The following is a 17,833-nucleotide window of genomic DNA, read 5'->3' on the forward strand; positions in this document are numbered from 1 at the left end:
AAACTCTTTGTCATGTAAAGTATAATGTAAAGTTAGACTAGAAAACTAAATTGGAATCCATGTATTGCACAGCTATAAATAAATTAAATCGAATCCTCGTTTTATGTCAGGAGGTCCATCTCCAACAAATCCTGCACCAACCACTCCGAAAATTAATTAGTTGTTAACGGCCATCGACGATCCGACTACATTTAAAACGTATCAGAAAACAATAAAATGAGACTTCAACAAAACTCTAATGAGACCTTCGAGCAAAGTATTTAATTTTCGTTTTTTTTTCCTCTGCGTTTGAAGGTCAATCTTTTATTCGATTTGTTTTTCTTTTGAGGCGTTGTATTCCTGCTATCTTTTGCTCTGGGGCTATTGAATTTTTTTCCTCTACGAGTAAACGAAATTTCCGCTCGATTGAGTGACCTTAAAAATTATACAGATTTTATAGGCCGGCAAGCTTTTTATGATGTTTTAAATGTTATATAACGTAGTGGTGGACTTTTTACGGAACTTTATGAACTGTGCTCGTTTTACCGTTTATTTAGGCCAGTTTGTTGAAAAGTTTCCAGAGACTGTTTAATAAAAGAATTGATAATTGAACCATTTTTATTGGAATGACCTTTTTAAAAGTTTATAAATACTCTTTTCATATTCAATTTAGTTGATTGTAAAATATTTTCTTAAAATTTATGTTTGGAACGATTTTAGCTAAAACAGAAAATCATTACTTTTTACATTACTGTTGAAATGACTTCTTGAATTCCGTCAGGGAAAGCATCGGCAAAACTCTCTTGATGCTATAAAGCTGGAAACGAAGGAGGCCGTTAAACATCTCTGAATTCAGTTGTTCGCACACAAATATCTCAATTAAGGTTGTGTGAGCAAAATGGCAAAATATGTTTATAATATCTGTTAATATATAGTCCGTTCAACAAAAAAGCGATTTAACGTCATGAAATCTGATTTTTATTTCATCTTGCTAAAAAAATTAATTAAACGAAAATACTTTAAAATACTTTACGCATTTATTTTAACATTATAGTACATCTATAATGCATATATTATTTAATTACTTAAAAATACAATTAATTATACAGTTATAATAGTTTGTAGGTTAGGGTTGTCTTTTATTCCTCAATATCTCTGATGAAGTTCATCCAAACCAAAAGCGTTATTAACCATTCCAATTTTGAATGAAAGAATGAAGAACAATATGGATTATTAATAAATGTTATGAGTAATAAAACCTAATAAAGTGTTATTGCGATCAACTTTTGTTCTCTTAACACTATTTTTATTATCATCTTGCCATGAGCTACCGTTGGGTATATTGGTCCCATTCTGAAATATCCATGTCCCATCTAAATACACAAATTGAAATTAAATCTTCCTTGATTTGAAAACTTATTCTTATTTGTACTACGTAATCTTTTAAAAGCAATGTTTGGAAGTTCCATTGGACTTCTTCGTGGGATATCTTTACACCATTTAAATCCTATATGACCCAACAGCATGTGAAAGGATGTTCTACATTCCTCAAAAAGTTTGTATTAATAATTGTATAAAATTATGTCTATATTGAAAAAACTACTTACTGTTTTTATATATTTCATAAATTTTATATCTGTTAGAGCTAACATCAAGCTAATCTTGATTCGTCACCCGCTTCGTATGAGGACGATTTCTTTTCGGTCGATCCAAGATTATATTTTTAAATTTTTCAGATTTTTAAGTGACCATCCCCATACTAATATTCAATGCAAAATATTTTCAATAAAAACCACAGCAAAGTAATATTTAACAGTAAAGATGCTTACCCCTAACGAATTTTACTGGCAAGAGGAATAGTCAGCAGCGATTTTAAATTGATCAAAACTTGTAAAGCGATAAAACGACGTTTGCCTTTTTAATTTAGTAATAACCTGTAGTTATTGTAACTAATATTCTGAAGAATTTTGCAAACATTTGACAACCGGACGAATTTTGTAAACTGGTTCGGTTGCATGTTCAAACTGATCAGACAGCATTATGTTTCATTTTAATTAGAATAGAATGAGAAGAAAAGTATTGTCTGATTATAGAACTAATATACAATTTGCGACAGGAAATACATTAAACATCTTGATCGTTATTTTGAATAGACTATAGTTGCCAAACAACGTTTTATGTAATGTCCTGAATCGGTAGATGGCTGGGGCTAAACCTGCTGAGGATGTATGGATGAACCTTCCATCTGAAACTCCAAAGAATGTTTTCATTAACGGGAAGTAGCAACGAAAGTCCCCGCGCGACTAGTTTGCAATAAAACACCTCTCTCTCTCCTCAGTCTTCTATGTTATATAAATAACAATGACTGACCGATATTTGTGTACACGTATAACTTTAGAACCACTGCACCAAATTAGAAAACTAATATTTTGTTGTCTTCGTCATTGTCAGGGCAAAATTGATTGACAAATTTTAAAAAGCGTATGCAGAAGTTTTTCACATCCAAATCTCATAATGTGAAGATAGTGGTGAAGAAGATAGTTGACAAAACATCGACAGATTGATGTTTTTTTAAATTGGTTTAAATCAAAATAGATACGAACATGAGCAACGAAATTAATACATTTAAACAAGAGTAAAAAAGTAGGAAGGGATTTATAGATGCCAGTTAGGAATAAACAACTAAGGCAAGCTAGATCAAAATATTGTCAAAGTTATATTGAAGAACCTAGATAAGCTGCTAAAAGATACCCTACATACGCTATAGAGTCATCATAAAATACATAGAGAAGCTCTTAGAAAATATAGTCAAAGTCGTCCAGAACTACATAGAAAATATATTAACCATTCAACTGATAAAATTGTAAATAGAGGAGATCGGTTGTAATGTATTTTATGTCGTGTGTCAAGCTCCTGTTATTACGCGGTACCGTGAATTTTTTAATTATCTCCATATTTCTTAGGATCTATTCTCAGAACGTCTTCTATGTAAGATTCGTAAATCTAGTGCATGTTCTAAAATCACGTCTCTCCGAACAAAAGAAATAATTACCTTATAAATTCTAAGTTTCGTATCCAAAAGTAATAGTATAATATGCTCAGCCAAGCAGGCATCAACTGAGTTACAAGCAATCAGTATACTCAAATTTTAAATTTGTAAAATAAAATATGAATTCCTAGATTCCACAATCAACTTTTATCCTGCTGCTCAGTGAAACGGGCAGGTACTAGTTAAATACGAGAACATTCTTAAAGCACATGTTCTATTTTGGCATAACTTTTATTTTCGGAAAATGTTCTTTGCAACACTCATCACATTTTTTCATAAAATATACTTTTTTGTTGCTGGATAATCAGTGAATGGTAGAATCAATTTGCTGTCGTCGTAATGTTCACTATTCCGATAGGTGCCTAAATAACCTAAACTGGATGCTCAGGGATTTGTAATATTATGTCTGATACTTTCAGAACTACTGAAACCCAAAGACTAAATCACTAAAAGAATCTCAAAGAACGCTATGAACTTTAATATTCCCAATATACTTTGAGGAAATGTTCTAATTGGTCTAATTTGCAATTAAGACATAATTATTTTATTCCATATTTAACTATATTTATTTATATGACTACTATACGTACATTGCAAATACATTTATATGCCCATTTACTAAGGTAATAGTAAGTATATTTCACTAGGACAACGTTTCATTTTAAACTCGAAATAATTTATTTAATGGACTAAAACTACCACCATAGTAAAAAAGCATTTTTCATAATTACTTACAAAAACAAAAACGGAACGTTCACCACCAATCAAAATAATGTCAGGAAGATAGTAAAAGATCATTAATCATAATATGTATTAAGCGAATTATGTATCAAATTATGTAGATTAAAAGCTTATTCTTACAACATATAAAACCTTGACAGGCCAGTAAATATGTAATATGAAAAAGAACAACAAATTAGGACAAATAAAAAAAGAAATGTTCTTTATCAGAACTAGACACAGCAGACTGCTCTATCTTTTGTCAGGTAATTTTAATTAGCCACACTGAAGAATGTCGGAAGGTAGATAACATGAAATTTTGACAAACTAAATATACCTTTGCGGCTGCATGCGATATGAAAGTATGTAAGGTAAAGGAGGAATATATTTTATTTTATTTTTAAGGTCTGAGTACTATTTTAATTTAATTTAGTGTCTTATTTAATTATTATTTAATTTCAATTTTGGTAGGCAATGAAAAAATATGACAATACGTTTCTAGGATGGATTGCTGTCGATCTTGGTACTTGGTAGTCCAAATCCAGTTTTTGATATTTTCTAGTTTGGAAATAATTGTGTGGGTAGCTATTAACTGAACCATAAGCTATTGTTGAATTTTGCGATCACATTTTATCCGCCAGAGTTTACAATTCCATATCTTCAAACTTTCATGGTTATTCGGGATCATTAAGATATCGCCCCTTCTACGACATTTGTACCAATTACACTATTTTTAAAGCACGATAGTTCAAGAAGCAAATACTACAAAAATTAAAACATAACACATTTTGTAATAAAATATTCCCAAAATGACCTCAAAGTTCATTTTATTACTCGATATTCCCAATTTGAGAGATTATTTATTTTTGGACACATTATATCCAGAATATTTTTTTCGTTATGTTGGAAGGCTTTCCCGTTAGGTATTATATATTCGGGTTCGTTACCCGGCCAATTTATCAGGATCAGTAGTTGTCACGAAAGAAGCAAAAGAGAAGGTCGACTAAATTTGGTGATAATACTTTAGGAATATCAATTTTTCGATCTTGAAATTTGTTTTGAATATAAATATCACTTATATATAATAATATAAATTTCTGAATGATATTAAATGGAATTAAGCACTAATGACGTTAAACTATTTTCAATTATTAGTTGTATATATTTAATACCGGCTCTACAAGCTAGACGAATTTAACAGCCAAAATTTTTTACGATTTTTAAGGATTTATATATAGTATTATAAGCCTATGTAAAGTGCCATAACCTTAAATAGTGTAAGCTTTTACTTGGCTGTAATTTGAAAAGGCTCTGCAGCCTTTATTTAAAATATTTTATTATTTTATAATTTATATAATAGATTTAATATATTTTATTTTTATGGGATTTGACCAAAATTTACTAAGTTAATAATGTTTATCTCATAACAGAGTAAAAGCAATGAAAATTTAACAATTTTTTTAAATTACTTTACCACTGAGCGTGTAACAAAGTATGATACGTACATATTTTCGGAATTCAAATCGGACACGATCAAATATATGTAAGTATGATCTCTCTTTACTTTTATGTTATAAACATAAATATGAAATAATAAGTAAAGTAATACATGTCTGTATATTGAAACAGAAACTATCGTATATTGAAAAAAAAAATAAAACAGTTTTGAAATGGATATTTGACTTTAGCATATATATTAAAATAATAACGAACACAATTAGGTAATTTATTTTTTACATTTTACAAAAACGTATATTAAAGGAATGTATAATTATTAGTGGTATTTTGTAAGTATATAATCAAAGTAGTAGCTTAATATGTATCAATGCTTTTAAATATTTGCAAATTTACTGTTAATAATTCATAATTTCTTCTATTTGTCCTATGTATTCCATTTATGCAAATTATATAGTTAGTTTCATTTTAACTGCTGAATATTTTCATTACTTCATTTATGGATTTATATAGTCTTTATCTTTTATCCATATTTGTCACTTGACATATTTATTGCAAAACAAAAATATATCAGGCTGATTAAGGGAATACTTTCATCATCTAACTTTTTAAATAAAATTGCATTTTTCTCCGCTTATGTATTTCAGTCTTCGATCTCACCATTTCATCTTTTATTTGCCTTCTATAGTTTTCGTTTATCTACTGCTTTTTACTTTGTGTTATATCCCAGATGTAAACTAAAAACTCACCAACAAATAATAATTGTAAATATTATTTGCAACATTAATTTCAACTCTTGATGCACAAATTAAAATATGCATTGCCTGTAATATTTTTGCCTTTGCCTTTACTAAAGAAATGAATCAAGCATTAATACCACTAAAATTTACATAAAAAATTTAATAACATTTAGAATTATCTCTAGTACAACTGTAGTATATATATTAACAGGTCAATTGAAAAATTCCCGGCCTAATACATAGATGGCGTTACTATAATTAAATCCATATATTTTTTAATTGGCCCTAACCCTCAAAAGATGCGTGTATAAATTTGACAGCTGTCGAATCATTAGTTTGTGAATTATAGCATATATATATAGTATTGTGAAAAAAATGATGAAATGTATGATGAGTTTCCGGAGACTACCTCAGGAAAATCAACCATCAAAGATTGGTATGCTGAGTTTAGACGTGGTGAAATAAGCACTGAAGACGGTCAATGCAGTGGACGCCTAAAAGAAGAAACTGAGGCCCATTTCGCAGCAAAGGATAAATCGTACTACAAAAATGGTATCGAATAGTTGGAAGGTCACTATAATCAGTGCATCACCCTTGAAGGGATTTATGTTGAATAAAAGACCTAATTTTGCCAAAAAATATGTTATACTATGGTGGGCCGAAGACTCTTCAATTAACCTGTTATGTCTCCAGAATCGTCTCAACTACTATCAGATCTTAAGCAAGAATAAATTTTCTTAGCAGTTCCCTGTTCACCAGACTCAAAAATTAAATCAAAAGCTGACCTCATAATTCTAAATATCTTGTAAATAAAGAGAACCGACGATTTTAGTTATTCTTAAATTTTGTTAATATATTTTGGCATGAAGATTTCGTATATGTCGGGTTTTTCTTTCAGGGCTGTATATACATTCTGATAAAGGGGACACGGTGGATTAATATGGTCACTCTACAAAAAATGCAAAATATAATTTTAGGTTATCATACTGTACTTAAGCTTTTTATCGAAACGCGCGATAACTCCTTAATATTTCCAATAATACAAGAATAACCCTACAAAAAAGTCTTATCATAATAAATGAATATGTTTTCTTTAAAAAAATGTAAAAAACCGAAAATATTTTTTTTCTTAATGCATTAAATGATTTTTTATTCCTTAACGAAGGAATTATACTTAATAATGTGATGCGTCTTATCAAATGAAACGTACAAACATTTGGTAGTGATGTGATTATTTTCAGTATACACGGATTGCCTCATTTCCTGTACTCCGTCGGCCGTTCTCAAATCCCATCTAAGAAAAGATTCCGCCCGTCTTTCGAACTTCGGACAGAAAAAAACCCGATTTTATTCTCAAAACGATTTCAATTTCTCCGACCTAAAACTTTTTATGGAAATAATAAAATTTTATGGGCGAAGAATAGAAGAGGGCGAGAAAGGTATCGCGATTGTCGTTAAAACGGGATTAGCTCTAATCGTCCATGTCCTTTCACTTTAATTAAAAATATTTGTAGGTTGGTTTTCGCACCAGCAGTAAAGTAACAGGTCAATTGAAAAGTCCCCGGCCCGACACATAGATGGCGCTACTAGAATTAAATCCATATGTTTTTGGTTAGCCCTAACCCTCAAAAGGTGCGGTGCGTGTATAAATTCGACAGCTGTCGGTTCAATAGTTTTTGAATTATAGCATTTTGAGTGAAGCAACTTTTGTTATCGTAAAAAAATGGATAAAAAGGAATTTCGCATGTTAATAAAATATTGCTTTTTGAAGGGAAAAAATACAGTTGAAGCAAAAACTTGGCTTGATGCCAAGTTTCTGGACACTGCCCCAGGAAAATCAACGATCAAGGTTGGGTATGCTAAGTTTAGACGTGATGAAATGAGCACCGAGGACGGTGAACGCAGTAGACGCCTAAATGACGTTTTTACCGACGAAAATACTAAAATAAATCCACAAAATGATTTTGAAATACCGTAGATTGAAATTGAATGAAATAGCACTCTAAAGATATCAACTGAACGTGTACATCATATCATTCATGAATATTTGGGTATGAGAAAACTCTGTGCAAAGTGGGTGCCGCGCGAGCTCACTTTTGACCAAAAACAACGACGAGTTGATGATTCGGAGCAGTGTTTGAAGATGAAAACATGCGTAATAAACCCCAGTTTTTGAGTCGATATGTGACAATGAATGAAACATGGCTCCATCAATTCACTCTGAAGTCTAATCGACAGTCATCCGAGTGGACTGCACATGATGAAACCGCTCCAAAGCGTGGGAAAACGTAACAGTCGGCCAGCAAGGTTACGGTGTCTGTATTTTGGGATGCGCATGGAATAATTTTCATAGGTTACCTTGCAAAAGGAAGGACCATCAACAGCGACTATTATATCGCGTTATTGCACCGTTTGAAGGACGAAATCACCGAAAGATAGCCGCATTTGAAGAAAGAGAAAGTGCTGCTTCACCAAGACAATGCACCGTATCACAAGTCAGTGAAAAGGATGGTAAAAATCTATGAATTGGACTTTGAATTGCTTCTTCATACACCTTATTCACCAGATCTGACCTCCAGCGACAATTTTATGTTCTCAGATCTCAAAAGAATGATCGCTCAGTAAGAAATTTCGTCGATTGAAGAAGTGGTCGCCAAAACTGAGGCCTATCTTGAAACAAAGGACAAATCGTACAAAAAATGATATCGAAAAGTTGGAGTCGGATCCAATTATGTAAGATAAAATAAACTAGTTTTGCCAAAAAAATGTGTTTTACTATGGTAAGCCGGGGACTTTTCAATTGACCTGTTAACTAAAACGAAATGATATAGTATATTATAAAGAACCGATGGAGTTACGGAAGCTTTATAGACTATCCCCGGTTACAGTTATACGTGTATTTACGTTTTAATGGGTAAACTCAGTCATATATTAATTTTGTTACAGTTATAGCTTTGGGTTACATCTTTAATTAAACATAACATCACTGAAACGGGGTATTATTTTGATAATTATCGCGGGACAAGACAGCTGTACCGAAAATTATCTTTTGGCTTAGTTAGTTTGCTTCACATAAACATGTTTTGTGTATTTAAATCGTTTGCGTTGATGCTTCTTTGACCAGAAAATACGCAAAATAAAATTTGGTTAGTTACCACTAAACGAATAAACTAATAAAGGTTAATTTAAAATGAAAATATATACAGTAAGATACTTGTTTTGCTCACAGAAAGTATATCGATGACAATGTTTAATGTTTAACAGTTTTTGTTACAGTTTATACCAATTTTATTAAAAACATAATGTAGATTCTTTTATCTATCTTTTGAAAGTGAATTTAATTTAATTTATTTATTTACTGCTAATAATTATTATTCGAATTTACACACTAACAAGTCAATTGAAGAGTCCCCTAGCCTACCATAGTCTTATGTATTGTTTGTTTTACTTCCTTAACAGTCAATTTCTTATTTGGCAGATCCATTTGAAACGAAGTGTTAAGAAAGTCAATTATACTGTTTTCTTCTGTTGCGGGTATTTCAGATCGGTTTTTAAGTGTTTAGAGGAAACTTCCGCTTTGTTTTTATCATTCCTAGTCCAGGTATTGTTGCCAATTTTAATGGGTGAATTATGTTGTTGAGGTTTTTTAATCTTTTTTGTTACTTTCCAAAGAGATTATTCCGTTGTATCAGTTGGCGTTAAGTTTTCTAAATAGTTTTGAATTCCTTTATATTGTTCCTTATTTATTAGCTCTTTCAACTTTTTTGTGGCCTTGTCGAATTTTCTCTTATTTTCTTCTGTTCTGATTTGTCGCCAGGTTTTTCGCAGTTTTCCCTTTTCAGCATTTTTTTGTTTAATTGTAGATGAAATATAAGTATATTTAAACTTTGGATATGTTTGCCAAAAATGATCATCAAAATGATATTCAAGCTGAAGTTGAACCAAAATGAATAAAATTTGAATTCAATTGATATTGCAAATATACTATTTTATAGTAATATTATTTCAAATATAAATAAGATAAATTTTCTAATTCAACTTAGGTGGCACCTACTCAAAAATAATAATAAAAATTGACCTATCAAGAAAAAAACTTCATAATATTACTTCCTTGTGGATTGAACTGAGGTAGCATGTGACTCATTGAGTGCCTTTTCTTTAGATGTTGACAAATTTCAGCAGCTTATTATCAATTAGAGATACCCAAGACATGAGTTACTAGAGAGATTAGTCTTACCTAAAAATTGCCCTACATTATTTAATTACCTCAAATAAATCCATATCTAAATATTATAGCGGATTTTATCTATACCCCTTTTTTATTTTTATTTTGTTATATTTTTAGAGTATCCTTTCTACCAACTGGGCTTTATTTGGACTGGATATTCTGCTTAATCTGGGCTTTAAACCAGGGTCCTCGCGGATAAGTCTAGCAACTGGCGAGTGATGAACTTGGAGATCATCCCAGAAGAAATCCGGTCTTACCTAGCCTGGTTACTGTCGTGACGTCGATCATTTACTTGTCGGATTTTACACTTTTGCCTTTCAGACAATTAAAGTTATAAACAATTACAAATATAAATATACGACGAAGCCCCAGCAGGAACAGTAGAACGACCGTCCTGTCATCTTGACCTTGCGCGAACCAAATGGTTGCCAGTTTTATGTCTGTTATTACCGTTCTAATTTGCACCTGTTTTGATTCAATCTACGTATGAATTAATGTTTTCCTCTTTTAAATATTTGTATTTATTGAATTATAATTATTAATATTTAGCGAATATTTGAATATTATATTAATATTTCTTTTGTATGTGCCATTTGTTGTTGCTTCAATCAATCAGTCCCTAAATATTGATGACCCGATTAAGTATTTTTGTCGTCAATATTATTTTATGTTGGGTTGCCTAAGTTGAATCTCGAAAACGTTGAGTTTATTTGGCAAATCTCAAAATGATTTATTTATTTTTCATTAACTAAATTATGTTGGTATTGAATTAGGGTACATCCAACATGCAACGTGTGCTGAACCACAGAATTGAAGGTAAACTATCGATACCGATATTTTACTTGTTTTAGGATGTTCCAAAAATATAGAGTGTTTTTTGTAAATTGCATGTTTTTAAAATAATTGTTTGCCGTAAATATTTTTTCACGGTGTTTATTTTTTCGTGAAAATCGGCGATTAAAAAACAAACTTAAATAAGAGTCTGTGAGATTAAAAACCTACATTAATTATATTTTTGGTTGGTTTATTGATTTTCCAAATATACGCCTATTAACTAATATTTGGGAATTTTTTCCTTTTACATTTATTCATATATAGTGGAAGTGGAATATTTGAGTGGAAGGGAGCTTGAAACGTGCCACAATACAGTAGTTGAAAAAAGAGCTATTCCTTCAAGCCATACCGTTGGACCTAGCTTCTGCATTCCTCTTTTGATAACATTTTTGAAGTTCACAACAATTACATGGGTTTTTATTATTTTAAATACCACCGTTTTTTTCATAAAATGCTTAAAATCGTCACTCTTTATAATGTTCCTTAAAAAATCCCTTCTTTTATTTCGGACAAAATTGAAATTGAATAATAAGCACGTGTATATACTATTTGGATGATTATCAGCTTAATTGTAAGTTTTTTTTGCGTTCGCATTGGGTCCTCATACATCAGGACTTATAATTCGGTAACTTCAAACTTTCGATATTCTAGAATGGCGACCCGTCACTAATATTAAAAGCTTGCACCTATTTATGAGATTTTATATCTCACCTAGATTTCCATTCAGGAACATTGTGTCAGGGCTTCTGGAAATCGCAAAAGACTACGAAATAAAAATATTAGAATATAAGGTTGATAGAAATATCAAATACCCCAAATTTTTAGGCCGTAATTAGACGAAAAAAAAAATAGCATGAAAAAGTTTGATTTTTTATTTAGGAGACCGGTTGAATGATATTTTTCAAAATCTGTGGTTTTAATTTTTAATTGAAAATGAAACCATATAAATGTACATTTTAATTATTTTTATTAATTTTTGATATCAAAATAACTTAGCACTAGAAAATAATTTAACAGTAAACGTTTTTATTTTTTCTTTTATGTTTATAGGTACTATCTCTTAATAAACCTCAAGTATAGCCTCCGATCATGCTTTCATTGTATTGGCCTTAATAACGTTGCTTGAACGCTCCCATGCTGTTTTTGAATTTAACTAAATGAGCATGCAACATATGAACTTTTAAGGACATCATGCAGCCCATGGCCTTAATTTTTTTTAGCGTATTGTCATCTAGCCTTTTGTAGTTTTCCGCTTTGTTATTTCCTAAAAATCCAGAAACAACTGCTTTGAAACTGTTCCAACTCGTTTTCGAGTACGACTCAGTAGTGTTGGAGATTTTTCATCGGCGAAAATCTGTCGGATTTGCGGACCAACAAAACCCCAGCCTTAACCTTTGCCTCTGAAAATTTCGGAAAAAATTTCTCAAGTATTCAAACGCTTCTGAGGTTTGATCCATTTTTATAACAGATTGTTTCATTAATCCTAATTTTAACATTAACACTTTCTCTGCCTGCTTTTCTTTTCCGACAGAAAGTTCTCTTCGGCCATTACCGTTGAGTATAATGCTTAGCATCCGCTCTGCTACCCTATAAACACAAATAACACGGATACTTTGTATAACCGCTTTTATGTTGCGATAGTTTTCAAATTTAAGCAAATTTTTTACACTTTCATAATTTTCTTTAAGATGTACTGAGTAAGCGTTTGGTAGAGATGGGAATTTATTTTCATTGTGTAAGCTTTTTGTAGAGCTGTCAATGAATAAACGCAATTCGCTAGGAACACAAGGTATGCCAAATTCTTTGAACATACCATTTATGTCATTCCAAAAACAAAGTCCATCTTCTGTTGTGAAAAATGTTGAAAATGTTTCACACCTAGTCCGCTGATCCGTGATATTAACATCATCAAGCAAGTACCACTATTTTAAGCGAGAGCTTAAAAGCTTTACTTTTTGGCAAATTTAAATCACTAAAATCTTCTATAGTAATAAGATTGTGTTTTTCTTGTTCTGGTGTTGGTAAAAACTCCTTATCGGAATTACTTTTATGAGAACTAAGAGATGAGCTACTTTTCCGCGACTATTTTTTCGGTGGCTCAGGTACTGGTCGTGTCAGATCATGTGCTCCTAGAGCAGAAGAGGACTCCAGATCAGGATATTCGATAGGTTTAGCATTTTTACCTCTACGTCTTTTACTCGGATTCACAATGCAAAATTTGCTGTCGTTAACGCGATCTTTTGGTTCTCGCCAGATTCTTGGTGTTGCAAATTTCATTGACCTTTTCTCAGCTCGATACTAACCTAAAATATAGAAATATAATTTATATATTTAATTCACCATTTAATTAAAATTTGCTGATTACCTTCCAAACATCTTTTACAATTATTACAAACAACATTTAGATCCAATGTCTTGTCTTGATTCCGAATAGGGCAGTTAAAATATGCTTCGTAGGCTTCACAAAGAACGTGGGATGTATTTATTTCGTATTTTACGTCTCGAACTTACAAAATACTTACGAAATAGCCCACATATATAACAAAATTCATCAGCATCATATTTACACTTTCGCGACGACATTTTAAGGTATTCTAGATTTGTATTAAACACCTGATCATTGTTGATCACTCTAGTGCCATCTATCAGTGCTGGGTTAACGTTTAAACCCCACTCTGATCGCGCGGTATTTTTAAATGTATTAAAAATAATTAAAATTACAAAAGCAAACTTATTATGTTATCAATGTCAGTTCAGTGCCAATGCATCCAAAATTGGTATTCTTGAGTCACTTGAGTTACCTTCTCCAGGTAACTTAAATCCAATCCAAAGAGAGAATAGACTCTCTATGACGTCAGAAAAGATAAGGATGCAGTAAAAACCTGGAGAGAGAAAAATTGATGAGAACCATGCTGCTTGATCTCGACACCTTGGCGTCTCGATGAACATCGGGATTATAACGAGAGCATTATAAAGTTCATTAAAAGCAGATATTTATCTAATAAAAACAGCATTAATTAACATCTCGCAGTTACATATCAGGAGAAGGTAAATTTATAACATATCTACCAAAGACCAACACAAACCAAGGTATCATAAATGCGATAATTAATTTAGGTACCATTTCATCACTCTGCTTTTCTGCAAAGGCACCTTGCTATACCAAAAATATTTGCAACCCCGAGGCATACCTCCGAAAATCACCTGCTCTCGACAGTATAACTACACGACAACTACAACAACTTCACCTACATCGCAGTTTACTGGGATAAAAAAGTAAACTAATTTCATCTTCATATTTCAAAATTGTCCATCTATCTCGAAATAATTCTGTTATTTCGAAAAAAGCAGCCAAATCAGCAGCCTTTGACTACTATAATCAGCGTTCTAAGCTCATTATCAAAAATATTTGAGATTGTAATTCTCTACACTCCCATTTAAGCTGCGAAAATGATGAATATCATCCAAGGCAAGCAGTTTCGAGTCAAACGCTCGTCAATCCATCAAGCTGCGAGGTTAGTAGGCGAAGTAACCCACACTTTTGATGACAAGAAAATTATTGGGCCAGTACGAAGGACATTGGACAAAGTCTAATTTTCAAGGTATTCTAATTTGGTTTACATTGAGTTCCATAGAATTCTCTACTCGCTTTCATTATTCTCTTCCATCTCTAAAGTCTATGTCTAAAATCTCTTGACACATATGATGCAAAAGTATCAGAGCAACATAATATAACAGTTAAGGTTCGAAATTTGAAACCTTCAATAATTAGAATTAGAATTTTGAGAAAGAACTCCCTCTCATATTATAGGTACAACAAATTAGGCAATACATTTGTTTCCCTAAGGTTTAAGTGAGTTCTTCTTTGCCCACCACAATATTGATTTCACCCAGTAAATTGCAATTCCAAACAAGAAGGCTTATATAGTCAATTCAAAACAGAAATGACGCACGTTACCAATAGGTTTCCAAAGTTGTCAATTCGTTTTACAGTCGGACAATATTTTCCTTCTCATTTTATTCTATTTAAAGAGAAATAGAATGCTGTTAGAGAAGTTTGAACATGTAACCGAAAGAACCTGCAAATATTATCCGTTTGTCAAACGTCTGCAAAGTTCTTCAAATTTTTATAATTACGAGTTATAAACCGACAAACTTTGTTTTAACGCTTTGTTTTAATAAATTGCGAATTGTTCGGGTTTTTATTGAAAATATTTTTTGCGCGTTGCAGCTGTACTGAATATTAGTACGGGCACGGTTACTAAAATAACTCAAAACGTAAAAAACAATATAACCTTAAGTTGACCAAAAAGAAACCGTGTTTATGCGAAACGGGTGTCCAATCAAGAGCAGCTTGATGTTTCAGAGATCAAATATACGAAATGTATAAAAACAGTGAAATGTGAGAAAATGTATTAAGGAGAATGCAGTGATTTTGGAAAGGAAACATTACATCGAAGTAAACAATAACTAAGCGTAAAACATAAATATGCTCTCTAATGAAATTAAAATACATTACTCAGATATACAATTGTTCATTAGGTGGATTAAGGATATACTACAATATAAAAATAGCACCTAGAACTCTACCTATACTAATGTGGAATATAGTTCAATGTATATATAATAGAACGACTCTAACCTATAAATTATTGTGGCTGTATAATTAATTATAGTTCTTCGTTTAATTAGTTATAGTATATTAATTTAAGTTCTTCGATAATATATGCTTGAGATGTACTATAATGTTAAAATAAATTATAATACATAACATTTTTGTTTGATTAATTTATTTAGATTAGAACTTTGTTATATGTCGGAGCCAATATGTACTAAAACTCAGAGTTGCAGCCGCAACATCGGGACGTTTTGACAGGTCACGTGTGTCACTACTGTTTTGAATAGACTATAGAAAGATTGAGATATCAGATCCGATAATAAACATTTATATTTATTTATTATTGATTAATCCCTCTAGGGCTTTTTGCGGTCGAGATTTATATTTGGTTAATTACATTTTGTTTAAAATATTAATAAGTTACTTGTGTAAATAATGTAAACTTCGATGTCTAAATAAAATTAGATCAAAACATTACACATTTTTCTTAAAAACTAAATTGTGTATATAAACGTTGTACACCACATATATGTAATATTTTACTATAAATAAAACACAACAACATATCAACATGTATACTGTACGTATTCTTCTAAATAATGGTGACGGACTTAATTATTGAGGTTATATTCTTGTGTATAGATCGGTATCCTTTAGGAATACCTTTACCCCATCCAGGTTTCTCTGTTCGGGATCAGCAGCAAGGCCGTTTTCCAGTCCAAACCTATGTCTCTGATTATTATATCTCTTGAAGTTTACCAATAGGTATCTCATGGTTTGAACTGAGTTGTATTTTGCACAGATCCAAGGGTATTTACTCTTCAGGAGAAACTTGCGTGTCATTTTGCAATGACATATTCTTAGACTAATCATTGCCGATAAAATTTTTCTAGGTATTTTATTTACGAATGGTTTTACGTAATATATTTTTTAACGTTCCATAGTTTATTTTCCTCAGAGAAGTCCCATCTTCAGCTGATGTAGCAAATTTTAACTATGTTATATGTTATAATGTTTATAACTGTATGCCAAAATAAGATATTCACCATTTGCGTTTCTTGTTTATTTCCCGCGAGGTAGTCGGTTCTTTCGTTACTCCTCCCTTTGATACCCACATGGAATGGTATCAACATGAAGGAAACTGATTTGTTGTTTAATCTTTTGATTTTTTCTATTAGGGTTTCAGCCAGTGGGTACCAGGCTTCACAGATCCGAGAGTCTCAAGACAGCTCATTGATTTCGTGGCTACCACATATGGTTCCTGACTTTCTGAGGATACATTACTCCACTCCACTCCTGCATAGAATAAACCATAGAAAAGAATAAAGTATATTGCCATCCTTTTCTGATAGCAGTACATCCTTTTCGAGTAGATCAGTATACTCGCTCAAGTCAAAACAACAATAAAATCTAGGATATTTAGATTTTGTTTGTCTATTTTAGAAATTGTTGTATTATTCTTGGTGGTTTAACTTACATTGGTTTTAAATTATGGAAGAATGAGGGTAAGTGCAGAATGCAAGGTTAAATTTATAAAAGTTATAAATTCGAAACAGCATTAATTTTATTTATAGTGGGAATGTCAGCTGCCAAGTTTATAACACATCAGTTTCAACGACATCGAATAGGTATAAACATATGTCAAGATTTAATGATAACTAGCGACCCGCCCCGGCTTCGCACGGGTGCAATGCTGATACTAAATTAAATACACTACAGAAAAAATATGAACGTTGTATATAAAAACATAGCGGCCCGCTCCGACTTTGCACGGGCATAAAATATATATGCCTATGTCACTCAATGAAGACATGATTAAAATCGATACAGTATTTTTGGTTCATTCATTACTGCCCTTGGCCTGCACGCATTAAATTAGGAGTAAAACAATTCCTCTTCCCCTATACTTACTATGAAGATTTCCTGCTATCTTTGGAATATCTAAATTCATACAATTTTTGTTACATTACACATTTTTAAACGCAAATTTTAAATTTGTAATATCTCCGAAAATATTTGTTTAATTTACATGCTGTAAGGAACCATATTGATCTATATTAATTGCACACTGTATTTAAGGTACTTAATTCGATAAGGATTAATGCCGTATTGCTTAAAATAGCTTCGTAAATAAGCCATTTTCTCACGTAAAAAGTAAACAATAAAAATGGTTAATGTGGGTTATCCCTAAAAGATAAACATATACCATC

At 31.6% G+C, this 17,833-nt stretch overlaps 1 protein-coding gene and 1 pseudogene across 2 annotated transcripts in view; one reads left to right on the top strand and one right to left on the bottom strand.

The window, feature by feature from the left end:
- The window catches only part of NPFR (Neuropeptide F receptor), a 245,932-nt gene that overhangs the window by 33,887 nt on the left and 194,212 nt on the right, over positions 1-17,833 (top strand). The window lies entirely within an intron of this gene.
- LOC143200211 (uncharacterized) lies at positions 12,115-13,588 on the bottom strand (annotated as a pseudogene).

Source organism: Rhynchophorus ferrugineus, unplaced genomic scaffold, assembly GCF_030347505.1.
Source record: "Rhynchophorus ferrugineus isolate W39M unplaced genomic scaffold, kcgeb_rfMv2 rfM7, whole genome shotgun sequence".
Classification (NCBI taxonomy): domain Eukaryota; kingdom Metazoa; phylum Arthropoda; class Insecta; order Coleoptera; family Curculionidae; genus Rhynchophorus; species Rhynchophorus ferrugineus.